Here is a 27,834-nt window from a genome sequence, read left to right as displayed (position 1 = left end):
TGCGCCTGGTGGAGTTTAGAGTACGGCTTGAGTATGGCTTTAGGAGATATTGTCCGAGTTGGAACGCCTCATCCCCTACTAAAACATAAAGCAAACTTGGGTCTTCGGTCCCCGGGAGAGGTCGTGATGAGGGTATGTTAAAATTGTTGCTGTACAAACATATCCCCATGTTGGAGTCTCTGAATACTCTGGAATCGTTAGTCCGGCCATACGCACCAATATCCACAGCTACAAAACGGTATCTTGCATCCGCAATAGCCATCAATACAATGGAAAAGTATTTCTTATAGTTATAGTAGAGGGATCCACTATGCGCTGGTTTCTGAATCCGAATGTGCTTGCCGTCCACGGCACCAATACAATTGGGGAAATTAGCCACATCCTCGAACTGTTGGGAAATCGCTAGCCACATTTCTGATGTCGGGGTTGGTAGCACAAGTGGTTGCGAGTTGTTCCAAATGGCATCACAAGTTTCCCGAACCAGTTGGCAAATTGTTGACTTCCCAAGTCTAAATTGATAATGCAGTGACGCAAAAGATTCTCCGGTAGCCAGATATCTGTCGGCATTCAAAAAGGAAAAAAAAATTTGTTTAGGATTTTAAAGGACAAATAACAAAAAGGCTAGTTACAATAGAATATACAATTGCCTAAATGAACATAATTATGCCCCACGATACCTACATCTTGTCTTTGTTAATAGAATGATAAAAAAGTTATAATTACCTCACAGTCACTACTAAACGTTGCTCCGCACAGATGCTTTCACGGAAAGTGCTGCGCTGATGATGTATCTCATCCTTCACATGTGAGAGCAGAACATCAAAGGTCTCAATGGACATCCGTAGTTAGCGTTGGAATTTGGAGGGATGATCCCGAAGCTGAACATACAGGGTGTGAAAGGCACCATATGTATTCCGTAAGAAATTCACTTCGTGGATCCAATATCTCCTTTGAGAACTACACTTTCTCTGCCGACGTCGCAACTGCATCAAGCGAAATCTAATGAGCTCAGACACAAACATCTTGCTAGCAGAAGTTCACTCAATGCTTTCAAAATGGAGAATGTGTATGCACCCACACCCGACGCTGACAAAAGGAAAAGAAAAAAAAAAAAGAGAACAACTTTATTGACAGTGACAAACGCAGACAAACGGATACTTCGCGAACGGACATCCAAATGAGAAAAACGCGGTCACATGTGTTAACGCAAGCGTTAACGTGAAGTCGAAATTTGGCTCTTTTTCTGTACATGCGTTTAACGGATCCGTTTAACGCAATGTACTTGACGCAATGTGAACCTAGCCGTATCCTCATCCTCATCATCCACAGCCAGTAGAACACCAGGGTGAATGGATTCCATGATGCCAAAGTCACAAATTTTTTGTGCAAGGGTGTTTTTATGATGCCCGTTACTAATTGGAAACCAAAACAAATGTTACTCACACGGGGGAAATGTAAAAAAAAAAAGAGATGTACGTCTATTACTCCCATTTATTCTTATATTTTACATTTTCCCTATCTATGGACAGTCATCTAATGAGGTAGTGTATACCTCTACAATATAAAATTATTCAAAGACTTTTACATTATATTTTTATTTATAGCCCTGTCGCTGTTGCTAGGGACAAACATATCTCGCTTGACACATTCTGGCATCACATCTATGAACCTGTGTTCGCCCCTCCCATTCATTATTTACTTTCATCGGTGGATTCACAGCCTTTATTTATTTGTTTGATTTCATTATGATTTATCTTTATGTCTCCTCATTCTCCACCACTAGATCACCAGGCTTAACGTCTTCTGAGCCGCTACAGGCAGTCCAAGTTTTGGCAAGGGTGTCTATGATGCCCATAGTATATTTTAAAAAAATGTATCCCCCTTGGGGAAATGTTTGTCAGCCAATGCACTGCGTGTATGGGCATTACAAGTCTAGGAGACACACTCATTTACATTGGGCCTAGTTTTTAATGAGGCCTTCAGCAATGTCTCCTCATTCTCCACGTGTAGATCACCATGCTGAACGTGTTCTGTGCTGCTATTGGAGCGCCCCCACTGCCGCAGGGCCGAGGGGTACCCGGTACCGGGCCTCTGAGTCTCTGTTCTGGGGTTGTCACGGTGGCTAGACCCGGTCCGTGACCCTGCTGAGGGGCGTCCAGTGAAAGGTGGTGGTAAATGGTGGTGATATTGCGGTGCAGTGTAGGTCGTAGTAAATAACGAGGACACCAGGTTGCAGTCTCTTTACCTATTTACTGAAGGTTTTAGAATCCTCAGTCCAGAGCGCTGTCAACAGGGCTGTTTGAGACCGGCCGGTCCAAAGGCACATCAGGAGTTCTCTTTACAGGTGGGAATCAGTGTCTACCTTCTAGCGCTGTGTGTTGTGGTCCTTCCCTGCTGAGCTCCCGGGATAGTCCTCACAACTGATTCTGTCTGTCTCTGATGTTCGTTCTCTCCGTCCCCCAGGTGATATGGTAGGACGCACCCGTATGACGGGGTAGGCCTGGAGTTCTTCCGGGACCCTAGAGTCGCCCCTCTCCCACAGCTGCCTCCGTTGCCTGCTTAGGTGATTTGTGTGAGACAGCCAACCTATAATTGGCTGTCCGGCCATGGTTTGCAGTAGTACTTAGAGTCTCTTACTTGCTCGGCGTTCCGGCCACCGACTGTTTGCGCCTCAGAAGGATGTTGCCTCGGTCTAATAGCACGACTCCTTCTGGTCCTAATGCCTCTTTTCTGTATTCCCGTTGTTCACTGGTTAGTTCTGCTCTTAGGAGTCTGCCAGGATCCCATCCCTGACAGGTCCTCTCACTAGCTCTTCCCAGTTACTTCTCCCTGTCTTCCTGTCCAACCCCCAGTTTTACCAGAGTGTGAGGAGTGGCCTACTAGATAGAACCACTCCCCCCTGGTGGCCGGAGTGTGAAGTGTAGTGTGAGTGTTACCTGGTCAGAGAAACTCCTTTAGTGCAATCAGACGTAACATCACTCCCCTTAGTGGCAGAGCGACATTACTGCAACGACCAGGACTCTGGGGCGCTGCACTATAGGAAGTCCATTTTTTGGCAAGGGTGTCTTTGATGCCCATAGTATATTTTTTAAAAATGTATCCCCCTTGGGTAAATGTTTGTCAGCCCATGCACTGCGTGTATGGGCATTACAAGTCTAGTGTCATGATCCGTTCCAGGGTTTCATCCTGTCTGCTCTTTTTCTGGGCAGATCATGTCAAGGGTTAACTTTGCTCTGCCTCATTCTGTGCTCAGGTTTGCTATTTAGCTCCCAGGCATCCTGCTGGTGGTGTCAGCTATAGTTCTGTCTTCGGCATGTAAACCTGACTCTGGTAACTCTTGATTTGTCCTGCTGTGATCCGTGTCTGTTTACTGCCTCTGTCTGCCCTTTTCCCATAGTTTCTCTGTGTATCTGCTTGATTCTCTGGTTCCTGATTTGGCTCGTATTCGGACTCGCTTCTGCCTTTGGTACTATTGTCGTCTCCATTTCTGATCTCCTGGCTTGACTATTGACTCCGTTACTGTTTTTCCCTATTGTACCGTATACTGCCCATTCTTTTTTAATGATCTCTTGCTGCGTCCTGACTATCCGTTCTGTCTAATCCTTTTGTACTGTAGTGCTATCTCGTGCTTTGAGTCAGCTTGTCTGACCACTCTCTTGCCACTAGGTGGTGTCTGTGCTGCTGCTCTGTGTGTATAGTCTCACTTCCCTCTCAAGCTCCCCATTGTGGAGATTGCGCTGTACTGCACTGCAACAGCATGGCATCTAAGAGACACACTCCTTTACATTGGGCTTAGTTTTTAATGAGGCCTTCAGCAATGTCTCCTCATTCTCCACCACTAGATCACCACGCTGAATGTGTTCTGTGCTGCTACAGACAGTCAATTTTTTGGCAAGGGTGTCTATGATCCCCATTAAATGTTTTGAAAAAGTGTACCCCCCATGGGGAAATGTTTGTTAGCCCATACACTTAGTGTATGGGCACATACACTTAGTGTATGGGCATTACAAGTCTAGGAGACCCGCTCCTTTAAATTGGGCCTAGTTTTTAATGATGCCTTCCTCCACCGCTCATCATTATCCACCACTAGATCACCAGGGTTCACGTGTTCCGTGCTGCTACAGACAGTCAATTTTTTGGCAAGGGTGTCTATGATCCCCATTAAATATTTTTTTAAAATGTACCCCCATGGGGAAATGTTTGTCAGCCCATGCACTTAGAGTATGGGCATTATGAGTCTAGGAAACCCGCTCCTTTGTAATGGGACAATTATTTTAAGAGGCCCTCCTCCATGTTTCTTCCAAGGGGGGATTGGGGTGCGTGCAAATTTGGTTGCATTCAATGCATAAGGAAACAGTATGGCAGGACCAACTGAAAAATGTGAAGTGGGTTTTCCTGTGGCCATCCAGTACCTGGGTTCAAAGGCTTATTGGGGTGCATATGACTGGGTAGCAGGGCAGGCCTTGCAGTCAATACATAAGCAAACAGTATGGCAGGACCAACTAAAGAATGTGAAGTAGATTTTCCTGTGGCCATCCAGTACCTGGGTTCAAAGGATTCTTGTGGTGCATATAACTTGACAGCAGGCCAGGCCTTGCATTCAATACAACATTTTTTCAGGAAGCCCTCCTGTACCTCTCGTGAAAGGGGTATTGGGGTGCGTCGCAATTTTTGGCAGCCCAGCCACTCACTGCATAGGCAATAACAGCATAGGAGACCCACTGTTTAATAATGGCCCTTTAAGAATATTAATGCTGCTTGATGCCCCTCTAAAAGTAAGCTTTGTGACTTTAAGAGTCCCTCCTTCAGAAATTAAACAAGATGTGTCTGCTTATGTGTCACACACCACATGGCCAGCTAGGGTTGTTAAATGTTACAATGACATTACCCAGTGAATGCATTTGCATTGTTTGAAAGCAGTGTTAAAGTTGAAAAACGCATCAAAAACAGTGAAATACTTCTGGTAATTCTGAAGCTAATTACTCTCTCTGCGTTTTGGCAACCACAAGTAATCTGGCTAGAAATTGCTGTCCCGACTCCCTAGTTTTCTTGTCTGCTGGTATCTCCTGTATTATGGCATTCACCTGAACTGCTTTTATTTTCTCAGCTAGCGGCACCCCATCAGAGATGCAGCATAATGGCTCCAAATCATTCCATGCAGCATCATAGCTATCAGCTGTACCCTCCATGGCTTTATAAAACCCAAGGGGATTTTTATATGGGTCTGGGAAACTATTCGCCATGGCAAGTTGCTCAGATTTGCTCCCTGGTTTATACCAAGTAGTGGTATCTATCTTTGTGTTTTCCTCTCCAATCTCCTGTGGTTTGCTGGTGGTCTGTTTTATTACAGAGAGGGCTATTGCAGTGTCACCCCTCTCAGTCATTATGCTGCATCTCTGATGGGGTGCCGCTAGCTAAGAAAATAAAAGCAGTTCAGGTGAATGCCATAATACAGGAGATACCAGCAGACAAGAAAACTAGGGAGTCGGGACAGCAATTTCTAGCCAGATTACTTGTGGTTGTCAAAACGCAGACAGAGTAATTAGCTTCAAAATTACCAGAAGTATTTCAGGGTTCAGAGGAGCCTATTGACAGATTTTATGCTAGATGTACAGCAGTGTTCACAGATCATGATTATGGTCTGAAAAATCCTAGGGAAGCTAGGTTTCTTAAAAATATGTTACTGACAGAATTAAGAGAGGAGTTAGGTCAGAATGTATCTCTGCTACACTCGATCAGTCCTTCCCATGTTTAGGAGGATATAGGTCCAGATTAACAGTAGGAAATAGAGTTGAGCGACTTTTACTTTTTTAGGATCGAGTCGGGTTTCGAGAAACCTGACTTTGTAAAAAGTCGGGTCGGGAGAAATCGGCCGATTATTGCGAAAAGTCGGGGATCCGACTGAAACATGAAACCCAATGCAAGTCAATGGGGAAGCAAAGTCGGCAGTGAGTGGAGGACAGGAAACCACCTACAGTGCCCATTTTAATGCCAAAAACAGCCATTCTTGTTACTTAAGCTTGTCAATCTTAATTTACCTTATAATAATAGTAAGGCATTGAAAATTAAGGGTCATTTGGCTAAAGTTGTGGGGGGGTAGGGCTGGTTCAAGTTTTTCATGGGCCCAGGAAATGCGGACTACGTCACGGCGGTGGAGCAGGGAGAGGTAAGTATTTCAACTTTGCAAGTGCTGTGATCCTGAGCAAGCAGGAGGGGCACACTCGTTCCATTGGCACTGGCACAGGGCCCCTCAAAGTACGGCGGTGTGTTTGACGGCGGGGGCGCCTCCCACCGGCAGAGACACTTTTGCATACTATGAGGGGCCCTGTGCCAGTGACGTCGCCAACGAGTATGCCCCCCACCTGATGAAGGAACCTGCACTTTCATCTGCACCTTCCTCTTTGTCCCCGTGTAAGGTGGTATAGTATGCGGGAAGGGGAACCTGACTTTCAGCAGGGTCAGATTCTGGCTGTGTAGAGTGCAAGGGGAATGTAGTGGTCTGGGTCAATGTACCAACAGACTCATCTAGCAGTGGCTGGGCAATGGGAAGGATGAGGAGGAACCACAGATATAGGCCCCAATAATAAAGTGGGCTAAATGCAGTTCAAAATTGGTAACAGGACTAACCAGGTGGCATTGCTTTGTTCAGTGGAGGACAACTGTAATGAGTGGCAGACACAGTTAGTAGGCCCAAATAGTAAAGTGGGCCAAATGAAGTTCAAAATTGGTAACTGGAGTAAACAGGCGGCACTGCTTTGTTCAGTGGAGGAGAAAAGCAAGGAGCGGCAGACACCGTTAGTAGGCCCAACCAAACAAGTAGGCCAAATGCAGTTTAATATCTGATATATGCTGAAAATTGAAGCTCATCTTTATTCAGTGGAGGAGAAAAGCAAGCAGCGGGAGACACTGTTAGTAGGGCCCAACCAAACTAGTAGGCCAAATGCATTTTCGTATTCTAAATATAGGCCGAAAGCCTGAAGATTGAAGCTCAGCTTTGTTCAGTGGAGAACACCAAGGAGCGGCAGACACCATTAGTAGGGCCCAACCAAACTAGTAGGCCAAATGTATTTTCATATTCTAAATATAGGCCAAAAGCCTGAAGATTGAAGCTCAGCTTTGTTCAGTGGACGAGAACACCAAGGAGCGGCAGACACCGTTAGTAGGCCCAACCAAACAAGTAGGCCAAATGCATTTTCATATTCTAAATATAGGCCGAAAGCCTGAAGATTGAAGATCAGCTTTGTTCAGTGGAGGACAGCTGTATTGAGTGGCGCAGACAGACACAGGTAGTAGGCCTAAAATAAAAAAGTAGGCTCAATGCAGTTTAAAATGGGTTACAGGGGTACACAGGCAGCATTGGTTTGGTCAGAGGAGGACGATTGCAAGGAGTGGCGCAGACTTACTAGGCCTAAAATAAAAAAAGTAGGCTCTATGCAGTTTAAAATGGGTTACAGGGGTACACAGGCAGCATTGGTTTGGTCAGCGGGGGACAATTGCAAGGAGTGGTGCAGACAGACTTACTAGGCCTAAATTAAAAAAGTAGGCTCAATGCAGTTTAAAATGGGTTACAGGGGTACACAGGCAGTATTGGTTTGGTCAACAGAGGACGATTGTAAGGAGTGGCGCAGACTTACTAGGCCTAAAATAAAAAAGTAGGCTCTATGCAGTTTAAAATGGGTTACAGGGGTACACAGGCAGCATTGGTTTGGTCAGTGGAGGACGATTACAAGGAGTGGCGCAGACTTACTAGACCTAAAATAAAAAAGTAGGCTCTATGCAGTTTAAAATGGGTTACAGGGGTACACAGGCAGCATTGCTTTGATCAGCGGAGGACGATTGCAAGGAGTGGCGCAGACAGACTTACTAGGCCTAAAATAAAAAAGTAGGCTCTATGCTGTTCTAAACTAGTAACAGGATTAAACTGGCGGCACTGCTTTGTTCGGTGGAGGACAACAGGAAGAAGTGGCTGACACAGTAAGTTGGCCAAAATAGTAAAGTGGGCTAAATGTCTGCAAAAAAATGTTCCTAAATAAACAGGTGGCAAAGCTACAGTAGGTACAGGGGTGGGTTCCTCTGCTGAGTAGCAGACAGTGGTATTTCGCGCACAGTATTCACAGGTCTAAATGGAGGGCAGGGCACCTGCATATTTTCACTATCATCTATCATTTCAACAAATTTGTATTGGCAGGGCCATTGAAGGATTTAACAACACAGACTAAACAGTGGTGGAGCAGTGAGAGGTAAGTTTTGCAAGTGGGAGAGCACTGTTTGAGCTGGGGGGGGACACTCTCTCGTGGGCGGTGGTACTGGCCCAGGGCCCCTCATATTACGACGGTGTGTCTGACGTTGGGTGTGCACCACCACCGCCAGAGACACTTCATTGTACTATGAGGGACCCTGTGCCAGTGCCGTCGGCCAAAAGTGGGCACACCCACCTGTCCAGGCAAACGGCACTCGCAAGGGTGCTTGCGCCAAGTGGTGACCACGGCCCCGTGGGGGGAGTCAGCCCATTTAGGGAGGTGTAAAAATGGCCTATGGTGGACATTCAGCAGCTGCAAATGGAGGAATTGGAGCAGTCAGTAAGAGGAGTCCAAAAGCAAGACTTTTTTACAGGAAAGCTACGTGTCAGCAGGGGAAGGTGGGGCAAAATAATTAGAAATCCATGATTGGTTCATTTTAATGAAGGTTAGATCATCAACATTTTGGGTAGCCAGACGAGTCAATTTTTCGGTCAGTATTGAACCAGCAGCACTGAATACTCTTTCTGATAGCACACTAGCAACTGGGCAAGCGAGCTCCTGTAATGCATATTCTGCCAATTCAGGCCAGGTGTCTATTTTAGATGCCCAGTAATCAAAGGGGAATGACGTGTGAGGGAGAACATCGATAAGGGAGGAAAAATAGTTCGTAACCATACTGGACAAATGTTGTCTTCTGTCACTTTGAATTGATGCAGCAGTACCTGTCGTGTCTGCGGTCATTGTGAAATCACTCCACAACCTGGTCATAAAACCCCTCTGTCCAACGCCACTTCTGGTTTGTGCACCTCTAACACCTCTGCCATGTTCCCCCTGCAGCTCGTGTGAGAACCATCACCGCCGCTGTGTGCTGGGAATGCCAGAACCAAACGGTCTACAAGAGTTGCTTGTTTGGTAGCCAATATTTGCTCAAGGTTCTCATGTGGCATGATATTTTGCAATTTCCCTTTATAGCGTGGATCCAGGAGGCAGGCCAACCAGTAATCGTCATCGGTCATCATTTTGATAATGCGGGAGTCCCTTTTTAGGATACGCAAGGTATAATCAGCCATGTGGGCCAATGTTCCAGGTGTCAAATCACTGCTTGTGCTGGGTTGAGGAGCACTTTCTGGCAAATCAACATCACTTGTCTCCCGCAAAAACCCTGTACCTGACCTTGCAACGCCACCAGTTTCTATTGCCCCCTGAGAAGCTTCCTCCTCCCATAAATATTCATCCCCATCATCCTCCTCCTCTTCGTCCGCCACCTCATCCAGGAGAGTTCCCTGAGCAGACAATGGCTGACTGTCATCAAGGCTTCCCTCCTCCTCGGCTGCAGACGCCTGCTCCTTAATGTGCATCAAACTTTGCATCAGCAGACGCATTAGTGGGATGCTCATGCTTAGGATGGCGTCGTCTGCACTTACCAGCCATGTGCATTCCTCAAAACACTGAAGTACTTGACAGAGGTCTTGTAGCTTCGACCACTGCACACCTGACAACTCCATGTCCGCCATCCAACTGCCTGCCCATGTATGTGTCCTCCAACAAAAACATTACAGCACGCCTCTGTTCACACAGCCTCTGAAGCATGTGCAATGTGGAGTTCCACCTTGTTGCAACGTCGATTATTAGGCGGTGCTGGGGAAGCTTCAACGATCGCTGATGGTTCTGCATACGGCTGGAGTGTACGGTCGACCGGCGGATGTGCAAGCAAAGTCTTCGCACCTTCAGGAGCAGGGCTGGTAACCCCAGATAACTTTTCAGGAAGCACTGCACCACCAGGTTCAAGGTGTGAGCCAGGCAAGGTATGTGTTTCAGTTCTGAAAGGGCTATGGCAGCCATAAAATTCCTTCCGTTATCACTGACTACCTTGCCTGCCTCAAGATGTACACTGCCCAGCCATGAATGAGTTTCTTGCTGCAAGAACTCGGCCAGAACTTCCGCGGTGTGTCTGTTGTCACCCAAACACTTCATTTCCAACACAGCCTGCTGACGCTTACCACTAGCTGTTCCATAATGGGACACCTTGTGTGCAACACTGGCAGCTGCGGATGGAGTGGTCGTGTGACTGCGCTCTGTGGATGAGCTTTCACTTCTGCTGGAGGAGGAGGAGGAGGAGGGGTGGCGAACGCCTACTGCCAACTGTTTCCTAGACCGTGGGCTAGGCAGATCTGTCCCACTATGGCTGTCCCCTGTGGACCTGCATCCACCACATTAAACCAGTGCGCCGTTTTGGACACGTAACGTCCCTGGCCATGCCTACTGGTCCATGCATCTGTTGTGAGGTGCACCTTTCTACTGACTGATTGCCTGAGTGCATGGACAATGCGGTCTTTCACATGCTGGTGGAGGGCTGGGATGGCTTTTCTCGCAAAGAAGTGTCGACTGGGTAGGTCATAGCATGGTACCGCGTAGGCCATCAGGGCTTTGAAAGCTTCGCTTTCAACCAACCGGTAGGGCATCATCTCTAACGAGATTAGTCTAGCAATGTGGGCGTTCAAACCCTGTGTACGTGGATGTGAGGATGAGTACTTCCTATTCCTAACGAGGGTCTCTTGTAGGGTGAGCTGGACTGGAGAGCTGCATATGGTGGAACAAGCAGCGGTGGTGGTGGTGGTGGACATGGCGGATTGAGAGAGGGTTGGTGATTAGTGTTTAGCGATACCGTCCGATATTTGAAAGTATCGTATCGGATTGGATCGGCCGATATCCAAAAAATATCAGATATGGCCGATACCGATACCCGATACCAATACAAGTCAATGGGACACAAATATCGGAAGGTATCCTGGATGGTTCCCAGGGTCTGAAGGAGAGGAAATTCTCGTTCAGGCCCTGGGATCCATATTCATGTAAAAAATAAAGAATAAAAATAAAAAATATGTATATACTCACCCCTCCGGCGGACCCTGGACCTTAGCGGTGTAACCGGCAGCCTCCGTTCCTAAGAATGCAGTGAGTGAAGGACCTTCAATGACGTCGCGGTCACGTGAGCGGTCACATGAGCAGTCACGCGACCAATCACAAGACCGCGACGTTATCGCAGGTCCTGTACACTCACTGCATTCTTAGGAACGGAGGCTGCCGGTTACACCGCTAAGGTCCAGGGCTCGTCCGAGGGTGAGTATATCCATATTTTTAATTTTTATTCTTTATTTTTTACATGAATATGGATCCCAGGGCCTGAAGGAGAGTTTCCTCTCCTCCAGACCCTGGGAACCATACACTGGGAACTTCCGATTCCGATTTCCGATATCACAAAAATATCGGAACTCGGTATCGGAATTCCGATACAGCGAATATCGGCCGATACCCGATATTTGCAGTATCGGAATGCTCAACACTATTGGTGATGGTATTCTTGATGTTGACCTACATACAGTGTTTCCTACCAAAAACCTTGTGATTCCCTGACTGCTTTGGCCTTGCGACGATACTTCCGCATTTGCTGCAGGTGGTGTCCTAAACGGTGGGCTTACAGTGAGGGAAGCAATGTAGCGTAGCTGACTACCTTCATTCTCAGCGGGTGCACCAATGTAACGGGACATTTGGTAGTTAGTCCAGGCTTGCAAGTGCATGCTGGTTAAATGTCTACGCATGCACGTTGTATTTAAATTTAGGGGATTCTTCCCTCTGCTAAAGGTCTTTGAGGTTGACCTAGCAGCCCTACGAGCATTTCTTACAGATAACTTTGCACTGATCATTCGGATCTTGGTTAAAAAATTGCCACACTGCACTCTTCCTACTATCGAATACCTTTTCAGGCATTGCACGCTGTGCTACTTTCACCGGATGGCCACGCTGTCCTAAAACTGGTTTTGTTTTTGACACACGTTTCTGGCCTGATACGGGCCTGCCAGATGAAAGCTGTTGCGATGTTGATGCCTGCTGCGGCTCATCCTCCTCCGCTTCTGAGCTACTGCCAGCGGCACCCTGTTCCCCCAATGGCTGCCAATCTGGGTCAACAACTGGGTCATCTATCACCTCCTCTTCAATGTCCTGTGCACCTTCCTCTGTGTCACCGTGTAAGGTGCTATAGCGTTCGGGACGGGGCACCATAGTCTCATCAGGGTCAGATTCTGGCTCAGTACACTGCAAGGGCAATGTAGTGATCTGAGTCAATGGAACAGCATAATAATCTAGCTGTGGCTGTGCATCTGTGCACTCCATGTCCAATTCATCTTGTAATGGGCTGTTAACAATTTCCCTTTCTAACCCAGGCACGGTATGTGTAAAGAGCTCCATGGAGTAAACTGTAGTGTCGCCTGCCGCATCCTTCACTTTTGGTTTGGGTGAAGGACACAAGGAAGCGACTTGTTCCTGCCCGGGAGCACCCACTGATGACTCGCTGCTTTTAAATTTGGAACTTTCAGAAGAGGAGGCGAAAGAGCTAGAGGCAGAGTCAGCAAGGAAAGCCAAAACTTTTTTCTGCTGCTCCGGCTTTAAAAGCGGTTTTCCTACTCCAAGATAAGGGAGCCTTCGAGGCCTTGTATAGCCAGACGATGACGCTGGCTCAACAACTCGAGCCTTTGGTGCTATTTTGCTTTTCCCACTACCACCAGATGCTCCACCACCACCACCATCATTACCAGCTGGCAATGACCGCCCACGGCCTCTTCCACCAGACTTCCTAATTTTTGGGAAAATGTAACCAAAGAAACAACCGTTATATGGTACTGTAAAACAAGGTAGAAGGTGTATATAAACTTGTTGAGAATTTAAATCTCCCTTTTTTGTGTGGGAGACTGCTGCTGCAAAAAAAAGGCCCACTGTATTACACTGCACAGTATAAGTGGCCAAAAGTGGCTGGCAGATATACCACAAACAGGACTGACGCAGATGCACTTAGTGGCAATATAAATCTCCCTTTTTATGTGTGGGAGACTGCTGGAAAAATCAGGCCCACTGTATTACACTACACAGTTTCAGTGGCAGAAAGTGGCTGGCAGATATACCACAAACAGGACTGACTCAGATGCACTTAGTGGCAATATAAATCTCCATTTTTATGTGTGAGAGACTGCTGGAAAAATCAGGCCCACTGTATTACACTACACAGTTTCAGTGGCAGAAAGTGGCTGGCAGATATACCACAAACAGGACTGACACAGATGCACTTAGTGGCAATATAAATCTCCCTTTTTATGTGTGGGAGACTGCTGCAAAAAACAGGCCCTCTGTATTACACTACACAGCTTCAGTGGCAGAAAGTGGCTGGCAGATATACCACAAACAGGACTGACGCAGATGCACTTAGTGGCAATATAAATCTCCATTTTTATGTGTGGGAGACTGCTGGAGAAATCAAGCCCACTGTATTACACTACACAGTTTCAGTGGCAGAAACTGGCTGGCAGATATACCACAAACAGGACTGACGCAGATGCACTTGGCGGCAATATAAATCTCCCTTTTTATGTGTGGGAGACTGCTGCAAAAAACAGGCCCACTGTATTACACTACACAGTTTTAGTGGCAGAAAATGGCTGGAAGATATATATATATATATATATATAGGGACTGTACTACAATAACAATCTCCCTATAATTATCCCAGGAAAAGTATGGCAGCCAGCAATAAAAAGGACTGCTGCACACAAACGTGTGGACAAATAAACAATAGAACAGTGCAGAAAGGCGCAACAGGACTTTTGCTTTTAAAAAAGTAGTTGGTTTGCACAGCGGCATACAAACAGCAATGCAGCTATCAGGGAGCCTTATAAGCTTCAGAGCTGATGCACAGAAATCTAGCCTCCACTGTCCCTGCAAAGAAAAGGTGGTGTTGGACAGTGGAAATCGCTACAGCACAAGCGGTTTGGGGGTTAATCTTCTTTCCCTAACTATATCCCTGCTTCTGACGAAGCTGCAGCAACCTCTCCCTATGCTCAGATCAGCAGAAGTAAGATGGCGGTCGGCGTGCATGCCCCTTTATAGCCTCTGTGATGCTGCAGAAAGCAAGCCAATCACTGTCATGCCCTTCTCTAAGATGTTGGAGACCGAGACCTATGTCATCACGCTGCCCACACTCTTCGTCCACCTTCATTGGCTGAGAAATGGCGCTGAAAGCATCATACGAAACGCGACTTTGGCTCGAAGATTGCCGACAGCATGGCCGATCCCACGCTGGGATCGGGTCGGGTTTCACGAAACCCGACTTTGCCGAAAGTCGGCGATTTTTGAAAATGTCCGATCCGTTTCGCTCAACCCTAGTAGGAAAGCAATTGAAGCAGCAAAAGCCAACTCCTGTTATAGTGAATATACCTCCGGATGTATTTAATAATGCTGTGAGAACTGCGGTGCAGGGGACATGTATACATCACAGGGGAACAGGGGGAGAGAAGAAAAGGAAAGATGGGATTGTTCACCAGAGAAGAGTAAACAAAAATAGTGGTCCCCCCACAGGATGGCTATCACTTTCACACAATTAAAATGCCTGATTGATACATGGTCGAGTCGTACTGATATAAGAAAATGGATATGCCACAACGATTCATGACAGGGAAAACAGTAAAGGGTGTAAGGACAGATGGGGCAGTCCATCCCTTGCATGGAACAGAACCCAAGAATGTGTGAATAGCATGGACCACAGACTTGTGTGCCCAATTGCTAGTCTCAGATAAATGTCCTAAGCTTGATAGGTGCTGATATCAAGAGTGCAATGAATGCAGTTATTAATTGTTTGGAAGAAAAGTATTACTGTTACAGGCCCATTGTCTAGAGCAACCCTCTCCACTATGATGTCACTAATTCAGCTAGATGATGAAAAACTGCAAATTGACTAATATGAGGACATTCAGCAAATGATCAAGCAAATATCAGCTGCAGTATGGGTAAAGGATAAGAGAGATGTTGGTTTGTTAAGGATAACACAAGTATCCATGAAATCTAAGCCAGGTACTGTACCGGTGTGTATTAGACAATATCCCCTGAGCAGAGAGCAACCAGGTATGTCTAATTGAAACAGGTTCTTTGCTAATATTTTTGTACCATGCAGGATGTAAGGTTTCAAGAGATAAACAGTGGGAAAAAAAAAAGGGAAAGGAAAAAGTTGTTTTCTTAGGTCACTGCATTTCACCTCAGCTGAAAGACATAACACCAGAAAGGGTAAAAGGCCATAAGCTAAGCAATTGTGCCCACGTCCATCAGTACACTGAGAACATCCCTAGGGCTGATCGGCTACTGTAGAGAATGGATTCCCTCTGCATCACAGATCATGCACCCTCTATTTGATGTGTTGTCAATGTGAAACAAGGGTCAGCCATACCAACTGACCACAGAAGCAAAAGAGGGGTTTAAGGACCGGAAGGAAGCCATTCTCTCAGCCCCTGTACTGGCCTGTACTGTTTTAAAACAAGTATTTGCAATATGCAAGAGACACCAATCTCTAATGTAAATCTAGAGCTTTATGTAAATGGGTCACAGTTTTTTTATAGCACCTCATAGAGGTTGTGCAATAGTTGATCAACATGAGGTGGTAAAAAGTGAAGCGTTACCTTCTAGGATGTCTGCTCCGGAAGCTGAACTGAAAGCACTCGCTGAGGCATGTATAATGGCAGAGCATTTACTGATAGTGTCACGCATTCGTCATTTTCCATGATTGCGGTCCCATATGGAAGAGCAGAACATTTATTGGTTCTTCTGTTAAACCCGTTAAGCTTGGTTACTCAGCACCTCAGGGCACTAGAAAGGCCAAAGAAAGTTGCAATAATCAAGGTGCAGGCTCATACTAGAGAGTGCACTAGGAAAGCCGAAGGCAACAGCAGAGCTGAGCTTGCAGCAAAAGCTGCTGCGCTGCTACCTCTCCCCGCAGAAATATACACTGTACAGGTGTCCGGGAGGATGGACTTACCACTGCTTCAGAGCCTGCTTCAAGATCATGCCTCTGCACCGGAAAAAGAAGATTGGCAAAGGCACTCCTGTGTGAAGGAAGAAGATGGTTTGTGGAAAATGGATAGTAAGTACTGCCTTCCTAGGGCACTGTTCCCCATGATGTACTCTCTCTCTCATGGACTATCCCATCAGTCCAAAGATGCAATGGTAAGGCTACGTTCACATTAGCGTCTTTGGGCGCAGCGTCGTCGACGGATACCGACACATGCGTCATGCGCCCCTATCTTTAACATGGGGGGTGCATGGACATGCGCCGGTATGCGTTGTCAAGCGTTGTACGACGCATGCGTCATTTGGGCACACCAGACAGGGCGCGGCCGACGCTACATGTTGCATTTTTCCTGCACCAAATTTCTGGTAAACAACGCATGCAATGCACTTGCGTCGTAAATGCGCCAAAAAAACCACATCACTGTCTATGTACAACGCATAGGGCGCAGGTGCCTGCGTTGACCCGCGTTGTTCGACGCATGCGCCTTTTGAGTAAAAAACAAGTGATGAAGTGTCTAGGTAGTGACAAGACCACCCCATAGATATAAAAAAAAGGGTGATTGCATTGTATTTCACTTGCCTGCACGTCTGGAAACAGAAAGTACTCAAGACACAGCTCTGCCTTCAAGAGATGTAAGTATATAATCTCTCTGCCCATTTTCTTTTATTCTTTGCAATGTTTCTTGTATGTTTGTTTTTTTTTATGTGTGTGACATTTTTTTTTTCTTGCAATTTATGGTGGTTTATTTAATTTTTATTGGGTTGTTCTGCATTGACCGCATGCGTCAAAAAACGCTGAGTTGTGTATTGCGTTTTGGGTTGCGTCGACGACGCTGCACCCAAAGATGCTAATGTGAACGTAGCCTTAGGTAAAAGCTAATTGGGTGACCCCAGAATTCCATTGTGCTGCTGCTAGATTCGTATAGGGATGCGTAGTCTGTGTATGCCTAAATGTGGGATAAGTTCCAGGTAAACGTAAAGCTAAAATTGATCATTACCTTGATAATAAAGCAAACCCAAGTGATGACTACCTCAATAACTGCACTCCAACCTGAATGCATATTCTGCAACAAGGAAACTTCAGTAGACTTGGCGGATTGTATTTCAGTAGACCAAAGGTCTGATAAAAGACAAAGAGCCCACAGAGAACTTACAAAGACTCATTGACAATATGGACTCTCTGAATTATACTAACAAACAAGAACTATATTCTATTTTCTAACATATATTTTAATATATTAATATAAATGTCTGTACTTCTATGTCATAAAAATTTATCTATATCATCCCCTTATAATAATCCCTCAATAGAAATAGGGTTAGAAGGAATAATTTGAATGGATACACAGCATGTCGGTATCCCATGATATACACTGGATAAGCCATGTATTTCGTGAAGTAGGGTTATCTTGTAGACCTGAGTAACAGGAAGGGATCATCTGGGGCAAGGTAGATCAGATGATAAAAAGAGGGGAATTGTTAAAGAAATGGTTAATCTTCACTTTTATATAACAGAATTACAGAAAAACAAGTATTGAGCAAGATGTTATCATCTGTCTCCCCTTGTGGACAATTTCCCGGACATTCCACATAGTAGTGGTCAGAATTTCTCAGAATCGCCGATTCTATGTCTGTTTCTGTCTTTATCCACCCAAAAATGTCAATGTCCAGCCAACATCTTATGAAACCACAGGCATGTGCAAAGACCCCCCCCCCCAACATTCTTCTCATGTGATCTATCTTGGATACCAGGATGTGTATGACAATTCATTGTATAATATATCTTCTTGCCAATTTATTATGTAATTCTACATCTCCTTTTGATCTTGGGCCTTTAAAAGCCCAGCCCTAAAAATAAAGACCAGAGACTATTTGGACAGACAACGAGCGTGTGCCTCTCTGATTATTGCTTCATTGCGTAGGTACCTAAAAGACAGAATACCTGAGTAGGTTGGAAATCCCTTCTCTAACAGTGTGAACATAGCCTAAGTGGTGGAGAAACATTTTGGTCTGGGATAAATTATTTTTTTTCCTTATAAACAAGTCATTAGCCTGGAAAGGATGTACCTTAACATATTTCCTAGCAAAATCCATTTTGGTTTCGTTTTTTGTATGTTTTTTGGTGCACCTGTAAAAATGGCATGAAACTGACAACATTGTTCACAGCTGTGACCTAGGAGTCAGGAATGCTTCCAGAGGCGATCACCATGATGTTTTTGTGTCACTTGAGCAGTGTTTCCATCATTTTCAGATGTTTTTAGACCTTAAAAGGACCCCTGGGAGGATCTCGGTAAAAATACTCCAGTTTCCCATAGACTAACATTGGGCTCGTTGCTCGGGTCGAGTACCCGAGTATTCCAATTTATTCGACCCGAGCAACGAGCACCCGAGCATTTTAGTGCTCGCTCATCACTAATAATGAACTCTCCACTTTCCACTTTGCGTCTTATGGTGAGGTGCATTTTACAGTCCAAAAAATACGGTACAAATAGAGTGTAAATAGCATTTAAATAATGGATGGTAGAGTAAAGAGATAAACAAGTATATTTAAAAATAAATCTCTCCGTCCCCCAGGTGATATGGTAGGACGCACCCGTATGACGGGGTAGGCCTGGAGTTCTTCCGGGACCCTAGAGTCGCCCCTCTCCCACAGCTGCCTCCGTTGCCTGCTTAGGTGATTTGTGTGAGACAGCCAACCTATAATTGGCTGTCCGGCCATGGTTTGCAGTAGTACTTAGAGTCTCTTACTTGCTCGGCGTTCCGGCCACCGACTGTTTGCGCCTCAGAAGGATGTTGCCTCGGTCTAATAGCACGACTCCTTCTGGTCCTAATGCCTCTTTTCTGTATTCCCGTTGTTCACTGGTTAGTTCTGCTCTTAGGAGTCTGCCAGGATCCCATCCCTGACAGGTCCTCTCACTAGCTCTTCCCAGTTACTTCTCCCTGTCTTCCTGTCCAACCCCCAGTTTTACCAGAGTGTGAGGAGTGGCCTACTAGATAGAACCACTCCCCCCTGGTGGCCGGAGTGTGAAGTGTAGTGTGAGTGTTACCTGGTCAGAGAAACTCCTTTAGTGCAATCAGACGTAACATCACTCCCCTTAGTGGCAGAGCGACATTACTGCAACGACCAGGACTCTGGGGCGCTGCACTATAGGAAGTCCATTTTTTGGCAAGGGTGTCTTTGATGCCCATAGTATATTTTTTAAAAATGTATCCCCCTTGGGTAAATGTTTGTCAGCCCATGCACTGCGTGTATGGGCATTACAAGTCTAGTGTCATGATCCGTTCCAGGGTTTCATCCTGTCTGCTCTTTTTCTGGGCAGATCATGTCAAGGGTTAACTTTGCTCTGCCTCATTCTGTGCTCAGGTTTGCTATTTAGCTCCCAGGCATCCTGCTGGTGGTGTCAGCTATAGTTCTGTCTTCGGCATGTAAACCTGACTCTGGTAACTCTTGATTTGTCCTGCTGTGATCCGTGTCTGTTTACTGCCTCTGTCTGCCCTTTTCCCATAGTTTCTCTGTGTATCTGCTTGATTCTCTGGTTCCTGATTTGGCTCGTATTCGGACTCGCTTCTGCCTTTGGTACTATTGTCGTCTCCATTTCTGATCTCCTGGCTTGACTATTGACTCCGTTACTGTTTTTCCCTATTGTACCGTATACTGCCCATTCTTTTTTAATGATCTCTTGCTGCGTCCTGACTATCCGTTCTGTCTAATCCTTTTGTACTGTAGTGCTATCTCGTGCTTTGAGTCAGCTTGTCTGACCACTCTCTTGCCACTAGGTGGTGTCTGTGCTGCTGCTCTGTGTGTATAGTCTCACTTCCCTCTCAAGCTCCCCATTGTGGAGATTGCGCTGTACTGCACTGCAACAGCATGGCATCTAAGAGACACACTCCTTTACATTGGGCTTAGTTTTTAATGAGGCCTTCAGCAATGTCTCCTCATTCTCCACCACTAGATCACCACGCTGAATGTGTTCTGTGCTGCTACAGACAGTCAATTTTTTGGCAAGGGTGTCTATGATCCCCATTAAATGTTTTGAAAAAGTGTACCCCCCATGGGGAAATGTTTGTTAGCCCATACACTTAGTGTATGGGCACATACACTTAGTGTATGGGCATTACAAGTCTAGGAGACCCGCTCCTTTAAATTGGGCCTAGTTTTTAATGATGCCTTCCTCCACCGCTCATCATTATCCACCACTAGATCACCAGGGTTCACGTGTTCCGTGCTGCTACAGACAGTCAATTTTTTGGCAAGGGTGTCTATGATCCCCATTAAATATTTTTTTAAAATGTACCCCCATGGGGAAATGTTTGTCAGCCCATGCACTTAGAGTATGGGCATTATGAGTCTAGGAAACCCGCTCCTTTGTAATGGGACAATTATTTTAAGAGGCCCTCCTCCATGTTTCTTCCAAGGGGGGATTGGGGTGCGTGCAAATTTGGTTGCATTCAATGCATAAGGAAACAGTATGGCAGGACCAACTGAAAAATGTGAAGTGGGTTTTCCTGTGGCCATCCAGTACCTGGGTTCAAAGGCTTATTGGGGTGCATATGACTGGGTAGCAGGGCAGGCCTTGCATTCAATACATAAGCAAACAGTATGGCAGGACCAACTAAAGAATGTGAAGTAGATTTTCCTGTGGCCATCCAGTACCTGGGTTCAAAGGATTCTTGTGGTGCATATAACTTGACAGCAGGCCAGGCCTTGCATTCAATACAACATTTTTTCAGGAAGCCCTCCTGTACCTCTCGTGAAAGGGGTATTGGGGTGCGTCGCAATTTTTGGCAGCCCAGCCACTCACTGCATAGGCAATAACAGCATAGGAGACCCACTGTTTAATAATGGCCCTTTAAGAATATTAATGCTGCTTGATGCCCCTCTAAAAGTAAGCTTTGTGACTTTAAGAGTCCCTCCTTCAGAAATTAAACAAGATGTGTCTGCTTATGTGTCACACACCACATGGCCAGCTAGGGTTGTTAAATGTTACAATGACATTACCCAGTGAATGCATTTGCATTGTTTGAAAGCAGTGTTAAAGTTGAAAAACGCATCAAAAACAGTGAAATACTTCTGGTAATTCTGAAGCTAATTACTCTCTCTGCGTTTTGGCAACCACAAGTAATCTGGCTAGAAATTGCTGTCCCGACTCCCTAGTTTTCTTGTCTGCTGGTATCTCCTGTATTATGGCATTCACCTGAACTGCTTTTATTTTCTCAGCTAGCGGCACCCCATCAGAGATGCAGCATAATGGCTCCAAATCATTCCATGCAGCATCATAGCTATCAGCTGTACCCTCCATGGCTTTATAAAACCCAAGGGGATTTTTATATGGGTCTGGGAAACTATTCGCCATGGCAAGTTGCTCAGATTTGCTCCCTGGTTTATACCAAGTAGTGGTATCTATCTTTGTGTTTTCCTCTCCAATCTCCTGTGGTTTGCTGGTGGTCTGTTTTATTACAGAGAGGGCTATTGCAGTGTCACCCCTCTCAGTCATTATGCTGCATCTCTGATGGGGTGCCGCTAGCTAAGAAAATAAAAGCAGTTCAGGTGAATGCCATAATACAGGAGATACCAGCAGACAAGAAAACTAGGGAGTCGGGACAGCAATTTCTAGCCAGATTACTTGTGGTTGTCAAAACGCAGACAGAGTAATTAGCTTCAAAATTACCAGAAGTATTTCAGGGTTCAGAGGAGCCTATTGACAGATTTTATGCTAGATGTACAGCAGTGTTCACAGATCATGATTATGGTCTGAAAAATCCTAGGGAAGCTAGGTTTCTTAAAAATATGTTACTGACAGAATTAAGAGAGGAGTTAGGTCAGAATGTATCTCTGCTACACTCGATCAGTCCTTCCCATGTTTAGGAGGATATAGGTCCAGATTAACAGTAGGAAATAGAGTTGAGCGACTTTTACTTTTTTAGGATCGAGTCGGGTTTCGAGAAACCTGACTTTGTAAAAAGTCGGGTCGGGAGAAATCGGCCGATTATTGCGAAAAGTCGGGGATCCGACTGAAACATGAAACCCAATGCAAGTCAATGGGGAAGCAAAGTCGGCAGTGAGTGGAGGACAGGAAACCACCTACAGTGCCCATTTTAATGCCAAAAACAGCCATTCTTGTTACTTAAGCTTGTCAATCTTAATTTACCTTATAATAATAGTAAGGCATTGAAAATTAAGGGTCATTTGGCTAAAGTTGTGGGGGGGTAGGGCTGGTTCAAGTTTTTCATGGGCCCAGGAAATGCGGACTACGTCACGGCGGTGGAGCAGGGAGAGGTAAGTATTTCAACTTTGCAAGTGCTGTGATCCTGAGCAAGCAGGAGGGGCACACTCGTTCCATTGGCACTGGCACAGGGCCCCTCAAAGTACGGCGGTGTGTTTGACGGCGGGGGCGCCTCCCACCGGCAGAGACACTTTTGCATACTATGAGGGGCCCTGTGCCAGTGACGTCGCCAACGAGTATGCCCCCCACCTGATGAAGGAACCTGCACTTTCATCTGCACCTTCCTCTTTGTCCCCGTGTAAGGTGGTATAGTATGCGGGAAGGGGAACCTGACTTTCAGCAGGGTCAGATTCTGGCTGTGTAGAGTGCAAGGGGAATGTAGTGGTCTGGGTCAATGTACCAACAGACTCATCTAGCAGTGGCTGGGCAATGGGAAGGATGAGGAGGAACCACAGATATAGGCCCCAATAATAAAGTGGGCTAAATGCAGTTCAAAATTGGTAACAGGACTAACCAGGTGGCATTGCTTTGTTCAGTGGAGGACAACTGTAATGAGTGGCAGACACAGTTAGTAGGCCCAAATAGTAAAGTGGGCCAAATGAAGTTCAAAATTGGTAACTGGAGTAAACAGGCGGCACTGCTTTGTTCAGTGGAGGAGAAAAGCAAGGAGCGGCAGACACCGTTAGTAGGCCCAACCAAACAAGTAGGCCAAATGCAGTTTAATATCTGATATATGCTGAAAATTGAAGCTCATCTTTATTCAGTGGAGGAGAAAAGCAAGCAGCGGGAGACACTGTTAGTAGGGCCCAACCAAACTAGTAGGCCAAATGCATTTTCGTATTCTAAATATAGGCCGAAAGCCTGAAGATTGAAGCTCAGCTTTGTTCAGTGGAGAACACCAAGGAGCGGCAGACACCATTAGTAGGGCCCAACCAAACTAGTAGGCCAAATGTATTTTCATATTCTAAATATAGGCCAAAAGCCTGAAGATTGAAGCTCAGCTTTGTTCAGTGGACGAGAACACCAAGGAGCGGCAGACACCGTTAGTAGGCCCAACCAAACAAGTAGGCCAAATGCATTTTCATATTCTAAATATAGGCCGAAAGCCTGAAGATTGAAGATCAGCTTTGTTCAGTGGAGGACAGCTGTATTGAGTGGCGCAGACAGACACAGGTAGTAGGCCTAAAATAAAAAAGTAGGCTCAATGCAGTTTAAAATGGGTTACAGGGGTACACAGGCAGCATTGGTTTGGTCAGAGGAGGACGATTGCAAGGAGTGGCGCAGACTTACTAGGCCTAAAATAAAAAAAGTAGGCTCTATGCAGTTTAAAATGGGTTACAGGGGTACACAGGCAGCATTGGTTTGGTCAGCGGGGGACAATTGCAAGGAGTGGTGCAGACAGACTTACTAGGCCTAAATTAAAAAAGTAGGCTCAATGCAGTTTAAAATGGGTTACAGGGGTACACAGGCAGTATTGGTTTGGTCAACAGAGGACGATTGTAAGGAGTGGCGCAGACTTACTAGGCCTAAAATAAAAAAGTAGGCTCTATGCAGTTTAAAATGGGTTACAGGGGTACACAGGCAGCATTGGTTTGGTCAGTGGAGGACGATTACAAGGAGTGGCGCAGACTTACTAGACCTAAAATAAAAAAGTAGGCTCTATGCAGTTTAAAATGGGTTACAGGGGTACACAGGCAGCATTGCTTTGATCAGCGGAGGACGATTGCAAGGAGTGGCGCAGACAGACTTACTAGGCCTAAAATAAAAAAGTAGGCTCTATGCTGTTCTAAACTAGTAACAGGATTAAACTGGCGGCACTGCTTTGTTCGGTGGAGGACAACAGGAAGAAGTGGCTGACACAGTAAGTTGGCCAAAATAGTAAAGTGGGCTAAATGTCTGCAAAAAAATGTTCCTAAATAAACAGGTGGCAAAGCTACAGTAGGTACAGGGGTGGGTTCCTCTGCTGAGTAGCAGACAGTGGTATTTCGCGCACAGTATTCACAGGTCTAAATGGAGGGCAGGGCACCTGCATATTTTCACTATCATCTATCATTTCAACAAATTTGTATTGGCAGGGCCATTGAAGGATTTAACAACACAGACTAAACAGTGGTGGAGCAGTGAGAGGTAAGTTTTGCAAGTGGGAGAGCACTGTTTGAGCTGGGGGGGGACACTCTCTCGTGGGCGGTGGTACTGGCCCAGGGCCCCTCATATTACGACGGTGTGTCTGACGTTGGGTGTGCACCACCACCGCCAGAGACACTTCATTGTACTATGAGGGACCCTGTGCCAGTGCCGTCGGCCAAAAGTGGGCACACCCACCTGTCCAGGCAAACGGCACTCGCAAGGGTGCTTGCGCCAAGTGGTGACCACGGCCCCGTGGGGGGAGTCAGCCCATTTAGGGAGGTGTAAAAATGGCCTATGGTGGACATTCAGCAGCTGCAAATGGAGGAATTGGAGCAGTCAGTAAGAGGAGTCCAAAAGCAAGACTTTTTTACAGGAAAGCTACGTGTCAGCAGGGGAAGGTGGGGCAAAATAATTAGAAATCCATGATTGGTTCATTTTAATGAAGGTTAGATCATCAACATTTTGGGTAGCCAGACGAGTCAATTTTTCGGTCAGTATTGAACCAGCAGCACTGAATACTCTTTCTGATAGCACACTAGCAACTGGGCAAGCGAGCTCCTGTAATGCATATTCTGCCAATTCAGGCCAGGTGTCTATTTTAGATGCCCAGTAATCAAAGGGGAATGACGTGTGAGGGAGAACATCGATAAGGGAGGAAAAATAGTTCGTAACCATACTGGACAAATGTTGTCTTCTGTCACTTTGAATTGATGCAGCAGTACCTGTCGTGTCTGCGGTCATTGTGAAATCACTCCACAACCTGGTCATAAAACCCCTCTGTCCAACGCCACTTCTGGTTTGTGCACCTCTAACACCTCTGCCATGTTCCCCCTGCAGCTCGTGTGAGAACCATCACCGCCGCTGTGTGCTGGGAATGCCAGAACCAAACGGTCTACAAGAGTTGCTTGTTTGGTAGCCAATATTTGCTCAAGGTTCTCATGTGGCATGATATTTTGCAATTTCCCTTTATAGCGTGGATCCAGGAGGCAGGCCAACCAGTAATCGTCATCGGTCATCATTTTGATAATGCGGGAGTCCCTTTTTAGGATACGCAAGGTATAATCAGCCATGTGGGCCAATGTTCCAGGTGTCAAATCACTGCTTGTGCTGGGTTGAGGAGCACTTTCTGGCAAATCAACATCACTTGTCTCCCGCAAAAACCCTGTACCTGACCTTGCAACGCCACCAGTTTCTATTGCCCCCTGAGAAGCTTCCTCCTCCCATAAATATTCATCCCCATCATCCTCCTCCTCTTCGTCCGCCACCTCATCCAGGAGAGTTCCCTGAGCAGACAATGGCTGACTGTCATCAAGGCTTCCCTCCTCCTCGGCTGCAGACGCCTGCTCCTTAATGTGCATCAAACTTTGCATCAGCAGACGCATTAGTGGGATGCTCATGCTTAGGATGGCGTCGTCTGCACTTACCAGCCATGTGCATTCCTCAAAACACTGAAGTACTTGACAGAGGTCTTGTAGCTTCGACCACTGCACACCTGACAACTCCATGTCCGCCATCCAACTGCCTGCCCATGTATGTGTCCTCCAACAAAAACATTACAGCACGCCTCTGTTCACACAGCCTCTGAAGCATGTGCAATGTGGAGTTCCACCTTGTTGCAACGTCGATTATTAGGCGGTGCTGGGGAAGCTTCAACGATCGCTGATGGTTCTGCATACGGCTGGAGTGTACGGTCGACCGGCGGATGTGCAAGCAAAGTCTTCGCACCTTCAGGAGCAGGGCTGGTAACCCCAGATAACTTTTCAGGAAGCACTGCACCACCAGGTTCAAGGTGTGAGCCAGGCAAGGTATGTGTTTCAGTTCTGAAAGGGCTATGGCAGCCATAAAATTCCTTCCGTTATCACTGACTACCTTGCCTGCCTCAAGATGTACACTGCCCAGCCATGAATGAGTTTCTTGCTGCAAGAACTCGGCCAGAACTTCCGCGGTGTGTCTGTTGTCACCCAAACACTTCATTTCCAACACAGCCTGCTGACGCTTACCACTAGCTGTTCCATAATGGGACACCTTGTGTGCAACACTGGCAGCTGCGGATGGAGTGGTCGTGTGACTGCGCTCTGTGGATGAGCTTTCACTTCTGCTGGAGGAGGAGGAGGAGGAGGGGTGGCGAACGCCTACTGCCAACTGTTTCCTAGACCGTGGGCTAGGCAGATCTGTCCCACTATGGCTGTCCCCTGTGGACCTGCATCCACCACATTAAACCAGTGCGCCGTTTTGGACACGTAACGTCCCTGGCCATGCCTACTGGTCCATGCATCTGTTGTGAGGTGCACCTTTCTACTGACTGATTGCCTGAGTGCATGGACAATGCGGTCTTTCACATGCTGGTGGAGGGCTGGGATGGCTTTTCTCGCAAAGAAGTGTCGACTGGGTAGGTCATAGCATGGTACCGCGTAGGCCATCAGGGCTTTGAAAGCTTCGCTTTCAACCAACCGGTAGGGCATCATCTCTAACGAGATTAGTCTAGCAATGTGGGCGTTCAAACCCTGTGTACGTGGATGTGAGGATGAGTACTTCCTATTCCTAACGAGGGTCTCTTGTAGGGTGAGCTGGACTGGAGAGCTGCATATGGTGGAACAAGCAGCGGTGGTGGTGGTGGTGGACATGGCGGATTGAGAGAGGGTTGGTGATTAGTGTTTAGCGATACCGTCCGATATTTGAAAGTATCGTATCGGATTGGATCGGCCGATATCCAAAAAATATCAGATATGGCCGATACCGATACCCGATACCAATACAAGTCAATGGGACACAAATATCGGAAGGTATCCTGGATGGTTCCCAGGGTCTGAAGGAGAGGAAATTCTCGTTCAGGCCCTGGGATCCATATTCATGTAAAAAATAAAGAATAAAAATAAAAAATATGTATATACTCACCCCTCCGGCGGACCCTGGACCTTAGCGGTGTAACCGGCAGCCTCCGTTCCTAAGAATGCAGTGAGTGAAGGACCTTCAATGACGTCGCGGTCACGTGAGCGGTCACATGAGCAGTCACGCGACCAATCACAAGACCGCGACGTTATCGCAGGTCCTGTACACTCACTGCATTCTTAGGAACGGAGGCTGCCGGTTACACCGCTAAGGTCCAGGGCTCGTCCGAGGGTGAGTATATCCATATTTTTAATTTTTATTCTTTATTTTTTACATGAATATGGATCCCAGGGCCTGAAGGAGAGTTTCCTCTCCTCCAGACCCTGGGAACCATACACTGGGAACTTCCGATTCCGATTTCCGATATCACAAAAATATCGGAACTCGGTATCGGAATTCCGATACAGCGAATATCGGCCGATACCCGATATTTGCAGTATCGGAATGCTCAACACTATTGGTGATGGTATTCT

Source organism: Ranitomeya variabilis, chromosome 1 (genome assembly GCF_051348905.1).
Source record: "Ranitomeya variabilis isolate aRanVar5 chromosome 1, aRanVar5.hap1, whole genome shotgun sequence".
Lineage (NCBI taxonomy): Eukaryota > Metazoa > Chordata > Amphibia > Anura > Dendrobatidae > Ranitomeya > Ranitomeya variabilis.
The sequence above is the reverse complement of the archived record's forward strand: the minus strand, read 5'-3'. Positions refer to the sequence as shown.